Source organism: Balaenoptera borealis, assembly GCF_965194805.1.
Source record: "Balaenoptera borealis genome assembly, chromosome: 21".
Taxonomy (NCBI): Eukaryota; Metazoa; Chordata; class Mammalia; order Artiodactyla; family Balaenopteridae; genus Balaenoptera; species Balaenoptera borealis.
The window spans coordinates 23280402-23292848 of record NC_138880.1 but is presented as its reverse complement, the minus strand read 5'-3'; the positions used below and the strand labels follow the sequence as shown (position 1 = coordinate 23292848).

The window sequence follows — 12447 nt, the reverse complement described above, 5'->3', positions numbered from 1 at the left end:
AAAGTCAGAGGAATTTATATGAATAATTTTTAAAATGTGTCTCTGGACGTTTAGAGCGAGGACATAAAGGAGGACAGAGTGTGAGCCAGGGCTCTTCCCGATATGCCCTCGCTCCTGACTCGCTCCACTGGCTTTTATTTCACCTTTTGTGCCTCCTTGTTCATTCGCCACTGCGGACAAGACCAGGCTGCCACTCCACCTCACGTGCACGCTGGACCTTTCCCACACCTCAGTGTAATAAGACTGTCCTTTGAGATTTCCCTGCTAGCTGTCAGGAGTTGATCTCATTTCTCAATTCCCGCTCATGCTCCCGAGGTCCCAGCCTCCCCGGCTCCCCTGGAGGCTGGACTATCCCTTGTCCTTGAGTCTTCTCTCTCTTTGCTGCCCCCTCTCTGCTCCTGGAGAAGCCCTACCTCCTCTAGCACCTTCCTTCTCTCCTGCTGGTGCTTTCTCCATGGCTGCAAACAGGCTAAGCTCTTTGCCAAAACAAACAAATTTCTTCATTTTTCTCCTTCCCTCTTTTATTTTTCTTTCTACTGTCTTATCTGGAGTCTTCGCCATTTATTTTCTAGTTGTACCTGTTGCTTCCACATCCTTAAAAACATTCTCACTTCTTAATCTTTGGATGTGCCTTTATCCCTGCCCTGGAATGAAATGCTTCTCAAAGTCAACAACTGACCTATATGAGTAAAATACGATAGGCCTTTCACCTATCGTATTGGTGAAAGGAAGAAATGAAGAAGCTCCATTTCTTCTTTTTTAACGTAAAGTGGTGATGATAGTACCTACCTCACAGGACGCCTGTGCAGATTACATGACATGTGAAAGCAGTGAGGGGATGCTAAATAAATTAGTTAGTGGAGTAAAACAATTCAGGATGCCTACAAAGCTTGTTTTTGCAAGCTATTATCAAAATCCCACCCCATTCAAGACCTAATTCAAATATCATTTTCTTTAAGTCATCTTCCCTGATCCTCTAAAAAACCTCCCTTTCCTGAGCTAGTTATTACCATCTTCTAGAACTTTATCTCTTAAAACAGTTAAAGAACTTCTTTATCTACATCATATGACAGTTACTTCTGGGCATGTCTTTTGAAGAAATAAATAAATGCATTGATTATACTTCCCTTATAATACTTATCACCTTCCATCTTCTAATTATAATAATTAGTGTTCCTGTCATCTCTTTTACTAAACTGTAAACTTTTTTAATGGCTTTCTGTTTCATTTTCTTTTTCATCTTTTTATCCATGCTAAACACATAGTAGGTCTTTGATGAGTGTGATGTACATGAAAAAAAATGAATGATATGAAAATTCAAAAATTATTTTAAAATATACAACTACAACTTTGATATCTGTAGTTGGGTCTGGTCTCTCCTTACATTGTTCCCGGAACTTAGGATCTCTCTCATTCTCTGTTTTCCCTATCACAGCTTCTTTTCAATATCAGATAAAATCAGAAGCCAGCTAACTTATATTAACATACCAACAACTGAGACAACAATCTTCAAAAGTCTGGAAAAAAACAGAGCTAGAGAATCTTGTCAGTGTATGGTCAAGCCCAGCTGCAGGGACAGGTGACTCTAGATGTTCTAGAGCCACTTAGCAGTTATGAACTTGTGGTTCTGATGTGCTTGTTGGGCAAATATAGTTTGAGGATAGTTTTAAAATCATTTGTCCCTGGCATTATACTTGTCAGATGCAATTCTGATTTTATTTCCTTAAAGAACGCACTGACCAATTAATAATCTGACCTTTTGGGAAGTGACATTTCTCAATGTCAATCAATAACAGGCCATTCTGTTTTGTTGGCCAGATAAAATACTCTCACTCTGTGAGATGCATTACATAGAGTGTGTACAGATTTCTCAAAAAATGCTTTACTTTTGGTTGGAAATCAGAACATGTGACTTTTCCTAGTTTCTACTGAACTTAAAACTCTTTTAGTTGAATGACCCTATTGGGGGGGGTCATTCTTAGAGGATTGGGGTCCTCCTGTTAAGCTCCTGTCCTCTCCACCCCACAGGCTTTATCTGGACCATGGAAGCCAGCACTTCTTCTAGGCCAGGTTAGAAGCAGATGCAGTGAAATGACAGAGGAGTCTGGAGACGAGGCAGTTCATAAATGGAACATTCCCCAGGAAACTCAATTTTATCATCATAATCTTTTAGTTCTCGACAGCTGCAAAGTTAAATATCAGTGCCAAAAAGAGTGAACCAGAGTTTCGAGGGTATGTTTTCCCAATTCATTCCAAAGGAAGTAAAAGTTTAGGGTTCCAAATGATCATGATGTGTTAATACACCACATAATAATATATAGAGCAAGTGAAATTATTTTACCAGACAACTGTCCATATGAGGCCCTGAGAGGACATTTGGGACTTTGGGTCAAAAGGAAGGTGATTTTCAAATTAAGTTATGGCTTTCTCATTTACTTTTACTTATAAAATAAGATTATTTATGGCTTTGTCATTTACTTTTACTTACTAGAGTGATGACTCTCCTCTCTGCTGCCAATAAATCTAAAATTTAATTTAACATGTATTAAAAGCACTTTGTGCACTTCCGAAAGAAGGTTTTTTTTTAACTCAAGAAAAAAGTCATATTAATTATATAAATTGGTTGTTAGTCTTCTAAAATTAAATTTATGATGGAAAGGAAGTCAGTGATATAATCAGCTTTTAGACCATAAATCATATAAAAAATCATGTTTCTAAGTAAATTCATTGTCAAAGAATTCAGGATATATTACCAGTCATCTGAATTATTGATCTAAGAAAACCCTTTTCCCAAAACAGATATATTTTCAACAAATGAGTAACAGTTTTCCTGGTAAAGGAGGTAACTGTGCTTTCCCACATTTTTATTGTTTCCTTGATTGTCAGAGATAATGGACATATAGTTAACTTGTTCAGGAGACTAAATTCTGGGGAAAAAGTCTATAGTGGCTTAAATGAGCTGGATCATTTTTGGTTGTGTCATGATTTCCTCTGTTGAGGAAGTCTGATGTCTGAAAAAGGATTGCTCTGACATTTAGCTTCATGTTTTATCAATACATGAAAAGCATACTAACCAAAAACAAACAAAGAGTAAAATTATAACAAAACAAAACAACAAATGTTTAAGGATTTGTGGACTGAATTAGTTTTCTCATGATGGTTACGTGGAATTACATACAGTTTTTATTACCTTGATTCCATTTCTTTTCCTTGGTGTCAATTTTATTTGTTGACATTTGATTCAGCATCCTACTCAGGTTAATCATCCAGACTCATCGACTGTTGGCCATTCCCATGACAGGATGATGCAGGTAAAAATAGAAGTAAAACACTATTGCTCCCTCATGGAGTTCACTTTCATATGGAAAGATTAGATACATATAGAAAAAACTTCACTAAAATGAGATTAAAAAAAGAATATAATTTACAAAGTGATATGAGAGCATCTAAGAAAGAGCAACTAAATGTGCTATTCATTCAGTCCCTCTTTGGGAACTAATTTAAGATCACATTCTGGAAAATTCCAGTTCAAATACCTTTAAAAGCTTTGTAAATTCCCAGATCCTTCACTGAAAGGAAGCTTTAATATATGTAAAGCTCTTGGGATAGTAGCTAGGACAGAGTAAACTTCATGCAGAGTAGCCAGATACAGAAGCAACCTAAATACCCATCAAAAGATGAATGGATAAAGAAGATGTGGGGTGTGTGTGTGTGTGTGTGTGTGTGTGTGTGTGTGTGTGTGTGTGTGTGTCTGTAATGGAATATTACTCAGTCACAAAAAAAGAATGAAATCTTGCTGTTTGTGACACATATGAATGGACCTAGAGGGTATTATGATAAGTGAAGTAAATCAGACAGAGAAAGACTAATACTGTATGATTTCACTTACATGTAGAATCTACAAAACAAAAAAAATGAGTAAACATCACAAAACAAAAACACAGTCATAGATACAGAGAAACAATAGGTGGTTGCCAGAGGGGAGGAGCTGAGGGGAGGAAAAAACCAAGTGATGGAAATTAAGAGGTACAAACTTGCAAAATAAATGAGTCACAGGTATGAAATGTACAGGATGGGAAATACAGTCCACAATTATGTAATATCTTTGTATGGGGACATAACAACAAAATATTAACATCTGTAAGGCTCTTCAGATAGTAGCTAGCACAAAGTATATAATTTTTTCTTATTAATATCTTTTGGATTGAAAAAATCAAATAATTTTTTTCTGTAGTTTATTGAAATCTTGTTATTCAGGTTTTCATTGTTTTCTTGAGTTTAATCAGAACAGATATTTTGATTGGCCTTGGAAGGTCTCCCAATTCTTACGGTTTTTAATTTGAAAAGATCTCCCAGATGGCTACCTTTTTCTACACTGAATTCTCTGTTTAACTATATTCTAAAGCCTTAAAGTAAGCCTCTTAAATTTTGTAACTCCCAGGTTTTAACTTTTCTCTCTTACACTTATCTAAAAAGGAAAAAATTACTCTTTAGTGTTGATCATATTGTTTGATGAATGTGATGATAACCTGAGACTTTAAGAAAGTTAAAGAGTAGAAACCAAATTTTTTTGGTGTCTGAATTATTCACTAAATGATGTGTGTCCTTTGAGTTTTATCTAAGTTTCTGGTTATATTTCTCTTTACATCATTGTTAGAAATATAGTGCTTCTCACCAGGAAGACTATATTTTATTTTTAAAAATAATAGCGTTTTCTAAAATCTTCATCTTTTTTTCCTTCTCCTCAGTTTCATGACTTCCAAAAAAAAAAAATCAGAAAATCTTGTCAATTACCATTTGATCTTTAAATTCAAGCAACGTCTTGTAATCGATGTGTTGCCATTAACACAACATCGAGGGGTAAACTGTGAGCCATTCATTCATTCCACAACTACTGGCTGAATATTTAATAGAGTGACTTATTTGCTATGTGCCTACAAGGTTTCAGCTGCTATTGTAAAGCAAGCTGAGTTTTCCCTGTAACTTTAATTCTGCCCAAGCAATCTGTACCTTTTCCCGTACTTGCTACTCTCAGGATCTCCCTTTACTTAAACTGGTTCAAGCCTGTGCTCGAGGTATATCAGACAACACAAGTCTATTCACACTGTTCCAGAAGAACTCAGTGGTTATAAAGTTTTTATCTTCACTGCTAGTAATGCTATGCTATATACGTCTCCAAATCTAGATATTGTGAGGTAAGTTCTTTTAAAAGTTATTTATCCCCACAGGATATAACAGTATTTACTGTACTGCAATTATATATCTGACAGATTAAGTGTACTTGCTTCAGAAAGTGCTCAAACAGTTCACTAGATGACACAGCACCAGAACAGCTGAAACTGTTATCGAATCTCTTTTCCTTTGTGAACTTTAGTACAGAGAATTGAAATCATTAGGTGTGAAGGCATCCTGATAATCTACGAAATAGCTCACTTTTAAACAACCAAGTGTTGCTTTCTTAAATTTTTTTGGTTAATAGCGTAAAGTGAAGGAAAACCTTATAAAACATTAAGATCTGATATTAACAGGATCCAAAGAGGCAGAAGTAGTTGACGTGTCCATAGGTGGAGGATGGGTCCCTCACAGTCAAAAGCTTAAGCATGTTTCTTTCCATCAATGAGGCTGCTATTTCTACCAGTGGTCACCTTCGTGGAGGACTAAATGTCTCTGAAGAAGTTAACTACCCCTGACTAGAAGTAGGAACAGGGACTTTTTAGAGGAGGACAGAATGAACATTTATACTAATACATTTTCTCCAGCATGGCCAATTATTCCTTAGAATGTCTCATTTGCATATTTTTTGTGTGTATACATTTAAAAAGTTTCCCATTCTTCATGCCATTCCCTGCTTGGACTCTGAAGGATTTTTGTAACAAGTGCTCTTGGTTAGAAGCCTATTTGTGCTACAGTTTGTTTGGATTCCTTAAAGCCACATTTGTCTCTACAGGATACGGAATTGAGTAGAAGATCAGGTTTGGAGCCTAAGAGGTTTATGCTGACTCTCAAGTTCAGCCATTCCTGAAAAAATTGATCAGGAAAAGGAATCTAAAAAGGAGAAGTATTTGTACATTGATTGGACTAACTTTCCTACCTAAAGCAGAAGATACAATTCATTATAAGAAAATATTTTTGACATGCAATTTACACCAACTGTTGAGGAAACATCTCAAAGGAAAGTTAGAAGAATTGAATGTCTAGGGTATACAAAAAATCAAAAATTTAAAAAGTAGGCAACAGTGCAAATTAAAGAACCAAAATATCACTAAAATGTTCAAATAATGTTCTTATTAAAAATAAAATTTTCTTAAATTCTAACATGGAGAGAAAAAATTTAGGAAATATAATAAGAATATGGCTAGATTTTTTTTTTTTTTTTTTTGAGGTAGGAAAATTTTCTTTGAAAGTGAGATCTTTGGTTAGAGGTAGGAAAAGAGAACGTTTTCTGGATTTTTGTTCAAATAATGCTTTTCAAAGGTGCAGAATTAATCCTGGATCTATGCATACCAGACCTGTATGGGGAAGAGGAAACTACTGTCTTTTTGGCTAAAATTCCTGGTTGGCAAAACTTCTGTTCTGAAGACTAGGGTAAAGTGTAATATAGATCTACATGGATATGTCATGTTGCTGAAATTCAAAGTAAAACCTTCTCTTTGCTGGTTCTCTGTCATTTATTCAAATAAGATCATCTTAAGTGAGCTTAAGCTGGAATGAGGGTTCTTATCTATTAATATTTAGAACTCAAAAGTTATAGAAGTGTTCCCTTATAGCTAAATGTATATGTCTTAACTTTTTCAGAAATGTTGTAAAGAGATCTTGAAAATCTCCATATAATTCTTTGCAGTGATAATTTAGAATTTAATAGACATCTATGATTAAATTATTTGAGGAACTTTTAAAAAATTATCTAATACAATTACATACTACTATACTTCATTATAAAATGCAACAAGAGCTCACTCATTTCATTTGAATGTCAACATAGTTATATATAGTTTAGGCCTTCAAAATATTATAAATTACTTAAAATAGAAAATCTTAAAAATGATGCAGAAATACTATGGAATCATGTTTCCTGAAATCTAATTACTATATACAATTTAAAATAATTGATTAGGGGCTTCCCTGGTGGCGCAGTGGTTAAGAATCTGCCTGCCAATACAGGGGACACGGGTTCGAGCCCTGGTCTGGGAAGATCCCACATGCCGCGGAGCAACTAGGCCCGTGAACCACAATTACTGAGCCTGCGCGTCTGGAGCCTGTGCTCCGCAACAAGAGAGGCCGCGATAGTGAGAGGCCCGCGCACCGCGATGAAGAGTGGCCCTGACTTGCCGCAACTAGAGAAAGCCCTCGCACAGAAACGAAGACCCAACACAGCCAAAAATAAGTAAAAAAAAAAAAAAAAAAATCCTGAAAGAAGCCCAACAATAAAAAAAAAATAATAATTGATTAAACATGATTAGTCTTTAAGATGCATAGAACCAATTTCAACTTTAGCTATTATTAAATTAGCATGTTATACATTAAAATCAGCTGGAACATAGTCAAAATAAACCTTTAAAGGACAGCGTGACACTTAAGAGTTGCTATATATCTTACTTTGATTATAAAATTCAATGCTGGAAGATAGTGTAAAAGTGTCCAGAAATATGAATTTAAGTGGTTTACCAAATATTTTGCTTTCTAATTCTTAACATCTGGATATTTAAAATTTCCTAATCTTTGCTACTTTATGTACAAGAATTGATACTATATTAATTCCAATTTTTGTTTTTTAGATGGATATCTTAGAGATGAGGGATTATATAGTTATTAATTCTTAATGTAATTTTTGATACATTCTTACTTTTTATTACAACATTGTGATAAATTTTCCATAAAAAGGGTATAAAAATTTAGGCTTTAAAAAAATAATAATCATGCCATCTAATATAGAAAAAAGAGTGGGAAGTCTCTACAACCAAAAGCATATCTGTATCAAGAGTGATACTAACATACTATTCTCTCCGTCACCCAGGAATTCAAGTTATGGGGAAGTATAATGTAACCAGTTATTACCAGTAACCTTTCAGGTTTATAAGGAAAATCAAAAGAAATTCTGCTATTGTAGACTTTATTTTAATCCTTTGGTCTCTTCCCAATTCATGACCTCTACTTTCCTCTGGCTTTAGTCTGGAAAACAATTCCGTAAGTAACTTTTCTATAATCAACTGCTAATCATCATCAGTTCAACATTAATTTCAAATGACCTGATTTTAGAGTATATTTCTAATAGGGATACTTACTGTACTTATTTTCCCCTGCAAATTTTATAATAGCTATAAATAGAAAAACAACATCCTCTAGATATTAAAGCTTCTAAGCTGGTTTTGTTTAAAACTTACATGTTGTAAATTTTTCCTTGAGAAAATTCTGATATATTATAGGACATTTATAGCTTTTATCCAATTGTGATCTTGAAACTATAATTTCATATCAAGGAAATTAAAGCCTCATCACTGTTTGTAAATGTTTTGAGTTTCTCTGATCAAATGCAGTATAATAGATAATAGGACTTCTATTTCGAGGTCAAGCCTATATTTACGGTAACTAATAGGAAAACAGTCAAGTCCGAGGTTACCAGTACAATGTCTGAATGCCAAGTTCTAGACACTGGACAAAGTACAGTCAGAGGTCAGTAAAACTCTGGAAGCCCAGGAGCAGAGACAAATGCGCTACGGTGCAATAGTCAGAAGTACAGACATAAGATTCAGATGTAGCCGAAGCAGAAGGCGAGGAAGTGTCTGGGGAGACATTCTAGTTGGATTTTGAAGGATGCGTGGCAGGCGGCTGCCGCTGCGGGGAGATTTGAAGAAAAAGTCTATACAGAGGAGACGGGCTTTGCAAAAGTTTGGTATAGTGCGTTGGGGAAATTACAAAGTATTTGCTATTGCCAGCAGCTGAGTTGGGAAGTGGCAGAAAATAAGAGTACCTAAATAGATAAAAGCCAAGGTGCAGAGTCTTGAAGGATAGGGATTACAGCTCTGCGTCTGGTTCTCAAAATTGTTGCGTTAATAACTACGTAGATGTGTCGTGCAGGAGTGGACTTACAATGCTAATCTTTCCTAGCATATCACCTTAAAAGGTTATTAATGGAGGGAAAAAAAGTACAGGTATAAAGTTTGTGTGTCACTCTTCCCAGTGGGGCTGACTCCTGTCACATATGGTGCCACCACGAAGGCAACAGGGTACAGCCTTAGGTATTTCCACACCTGGTTCTTCTAAAAGCTCCCCCAAGAAAAACTAAGGTAAAATCATTTTCTTGCTGCAGGACTTCTCACTGTGTTAATTCTAGAAATTCCTTTTGCCGTGTAAAGCTCTGACAGGAATTAAATTGAAGAGAGACTTTGTCCACCTTTCCTTCTGCTATAGCAGAATCACTTCCTTGGCTGATATCTTTATTTATAAAATTTGACTTAAAACTAGGTCTGTTAGTTAAACTTTCCTTTGAAAGCTAAACGTAAGTGCAGTACGATGCTATCGTGTCACCATTCTATCCTACCCAATGTCTCACACACACGAATAGACAATATTCCTAGTTAGAGCTCTATTATTAAATGTTTGGAGATGATTTTCTGGACTGAGATTGCTTGTACCTTGAATTTTTTGAATATTTTTATACCTTGAATATTGGTGACATTTAGAACAGAAGTTTTGAAAAATATTCTCCCTGTGCTTTATAACTGTCTTATCTGAGGGCATAATGACGTTGCTGTGTTTGTGAAACAGGTGCTGTGTGCTCCTATGTAGCAATGAAAATTATATTATTATACTTAAAAGGTGACTCCTATGTCATCCATATATTGGGTAAAAGGATAGAAAATAAAAATATATTTCTTAGAAGTAGATCTCAGATCCTATTTATTTTATATTTCACGGTAGACTTCATCTTTAGCACATAGAGGTTTTTATTCAAAGTTTTCAACAAAATATTTTTCCGTAAATATTTTCCATAAAATTCTAAATGATCTGACGTTTCTGGTAGACCAACAATAGAACTGATTTACGTAAAACTGAAATGTTGCTGAAACAATTTAATCATTATTTGGTCATTTCCTTACCAGGGATTTCGATTTGACTGACCAATTTCAATCCACAGTAACAGCTTTGTTCCTAAGAGACTATAAATCAAAGAAATACTCAGTAAGGAGCAATTCCTACTGCAGTTCAAAGTCTGTGCTATTATCACGTAGTGATGGACAGCAAACATCCATTGCAAATATTAGTACATTTGTTGGAGGAGGGTCGTGTTTTTGGTTTCACTCTCTATCTCTGAAACCTATCTGCTTGTGAGAAAAGTTGTGCAATAAAAGAAGTTTTACCGACACATACTATAGCTATGCTTGAACTCAATGCAGCGATTCACTTCCTTTCTTTCCCTGGATTCCAAGCCAGGGAACACAATGAGGGTGTTGTGCTCTGGGCTAGCGTGGCATGCATGATACTCGGAAAGAACGTGTGAGCGGCTTCCAGTACCTACACTATTTGCTTTACAACTACCCGCAACTAAATCAAACAGCACACCAGGACTCTGTGCTCAGAATACGCAAGGGCACAAGCCACTGGCTCTTATGACCTACATAGGGAACGGAATTCCTAAATTTAAACGTGTATAGAGGTGTGTTAAGAGTTAAATACATCATTTCAGAGGCTTAAAAATAAATGCTTCACAATTTTCGAGCTGCTGATTTTCCATGTAATTCTCTGAATGTATGTCAAAGTGCAGGTCATAAAAGAATCCATTGTTTCTAAGGGAGAAAGATTGTTGTTGGTTATGAAGGCTTTCCAGAAGGACAAGCCATCGTGGTTTGTTAAAACAGCAAATATTTATTTTAAACCCCAAGGCATATTAGTAATTTTTTAAAAATCATTACAATTTCTAGAACCTGAACTTACTGAAACAATTCTAAGTCTCTGACACTATTTTGTGTATGTGTGTGTGTGTGTATGTGTGTGTGTGTGTGTGTGTGTTTGTGTTTGTGTGTATGTACTTCCTTGGTAAATCCAAAGAACACAATGATTGTAAATGTTTAGGTTAAGTTTTGCTCGGAGTTATTGTTATGCTGTGCTTGAAAAAGGACAAAAAAGCTTACCTCTGTCAGTCAAGTGGCTACACAGGGACCTCCTTCTCAGCCTCAGCTTCAGCTTGCAGGCAGATGCTCTCTGAGCCAACAGTCTGTTAACAGGAAGCAGGTAAACCCGAGAGCGTCCGCCCGCGTTACAGTCCAGTGCCCATCCGAGCACACACCTGCTTCTTCAGACCTGCCACTCATATGCTACAGCCACGCACAGGACCTGTGTTTGCAGACGAAAACGCCTCCTCTGGGGTCACTAGTTTTCAGGGTAAGCAGCTAGAGAGCTGCTGAGATAACATTGCAGGGAAGGCGAGCCTTCCCAAGACAAAAACCTTTTCTGCTGTCTGATAGCAGATATGCAGCATTATCTCTCTGCATTCCACGTTCTCAAATCAGCTACTAGGAAAGGCAGTCGACAGCTCATCCAAATGGCAGCTGGCAGGCATGCTTGGCTGTACTAATTGTATACTAACATGCCGACTACTTCTCTCTTCCCTCAATAGATTTCTTAAAAAATGCTTCTTCCAGGGTAAAGCTCAGCGGAATATGCCACACTGTTTTCCATAAGTAAAATGGCTGGTCCTCCCAGCACTGCTGCAGACAGCTCATTGGGTTCCACTGGCTTTTCGTAGTCATAGCAACAACCAACAGACAGACTTAGCAAGCATGGCTGATCACGTGCAGTGCACGACACAGCTTGTTAATTTCTTTTCATGAAACTCATCATTTTGGGAGGAGGGTAGCTTCTGTTATCGTTCTCAATATTTCACCGATACTGCAAGTGCTCTGAGTTTTCAGCTTTCAGGAGGAACTTTTGTTATATGAGCCAGTGCTTCATGTGAAATTGAGAAAGGGAAACCCTTCTCAATAGATAGATTCAGGTCTATCCAGGTTAATAACATGCAAATCACTGTAGAGACAGTAATTGGAACCATTGTTAAAACAGCTTCCACCTTCGCGTCATCACGTAAAGGAGACTGGCAAATGTGGACAGTTATACTTTCTGATTTTCAGTGATAATCTTGTAGCCACTTAGCTGAAACAAAGCCCTATGGCTCATTATATGTGGCCAAAATAACCAAAGATGTTACCTATGGATTCCATGTATTTAATTATTTTAATACACTTTTTATGTACTACAGAATTTAAAATAAAATTCTAAAAATTCCTATTGTTTCCTACTGCAGAAAATGATTAACTCAATTATCATTTATTTGTAATATTAAAATACTTTAGGAAATCCAAACCAAATTAAAAATGCTTTGCTTTAAATCTCACCTTTGAAGTAGGAATAGTTTTGCTTCCTCAGTTAGGTGGATCACATCCCACCCTTCCT

The 12447-nt window shown here is 36.2% G+C and overlaps 1 protein-coding gene across 8 annotated transcripts in view; it reads right to left on the bottom strand.

The window, feature by feature from the left end:
• Positions 1–11775, bottom strand: part of SORBS2 (sorbin and SH3 domain containing 2) — a 230452-nt gene extending 218677 nt beyond the window's left edge. For 3 of the 8 annotated variants that reach the window (XM_082375168.1, XM_082375166.1, XM_082375167.1), the window contains exon 1: positions 11130–11691. The gene's annotated coding sequence lies outside the window, so the exon portion shown is untranslated. Of the gene's footprint in view, positions 1–11129 lie in introns of all 8 variants that reach the window. The other 5 variants (XM_082375164.1, XM_082375171.1, XM_082375165.1 and 2 more) reach the window with 5 other exon arrangements.
• Positions 11776–12447: the final 672 nt, after the last annotated feature.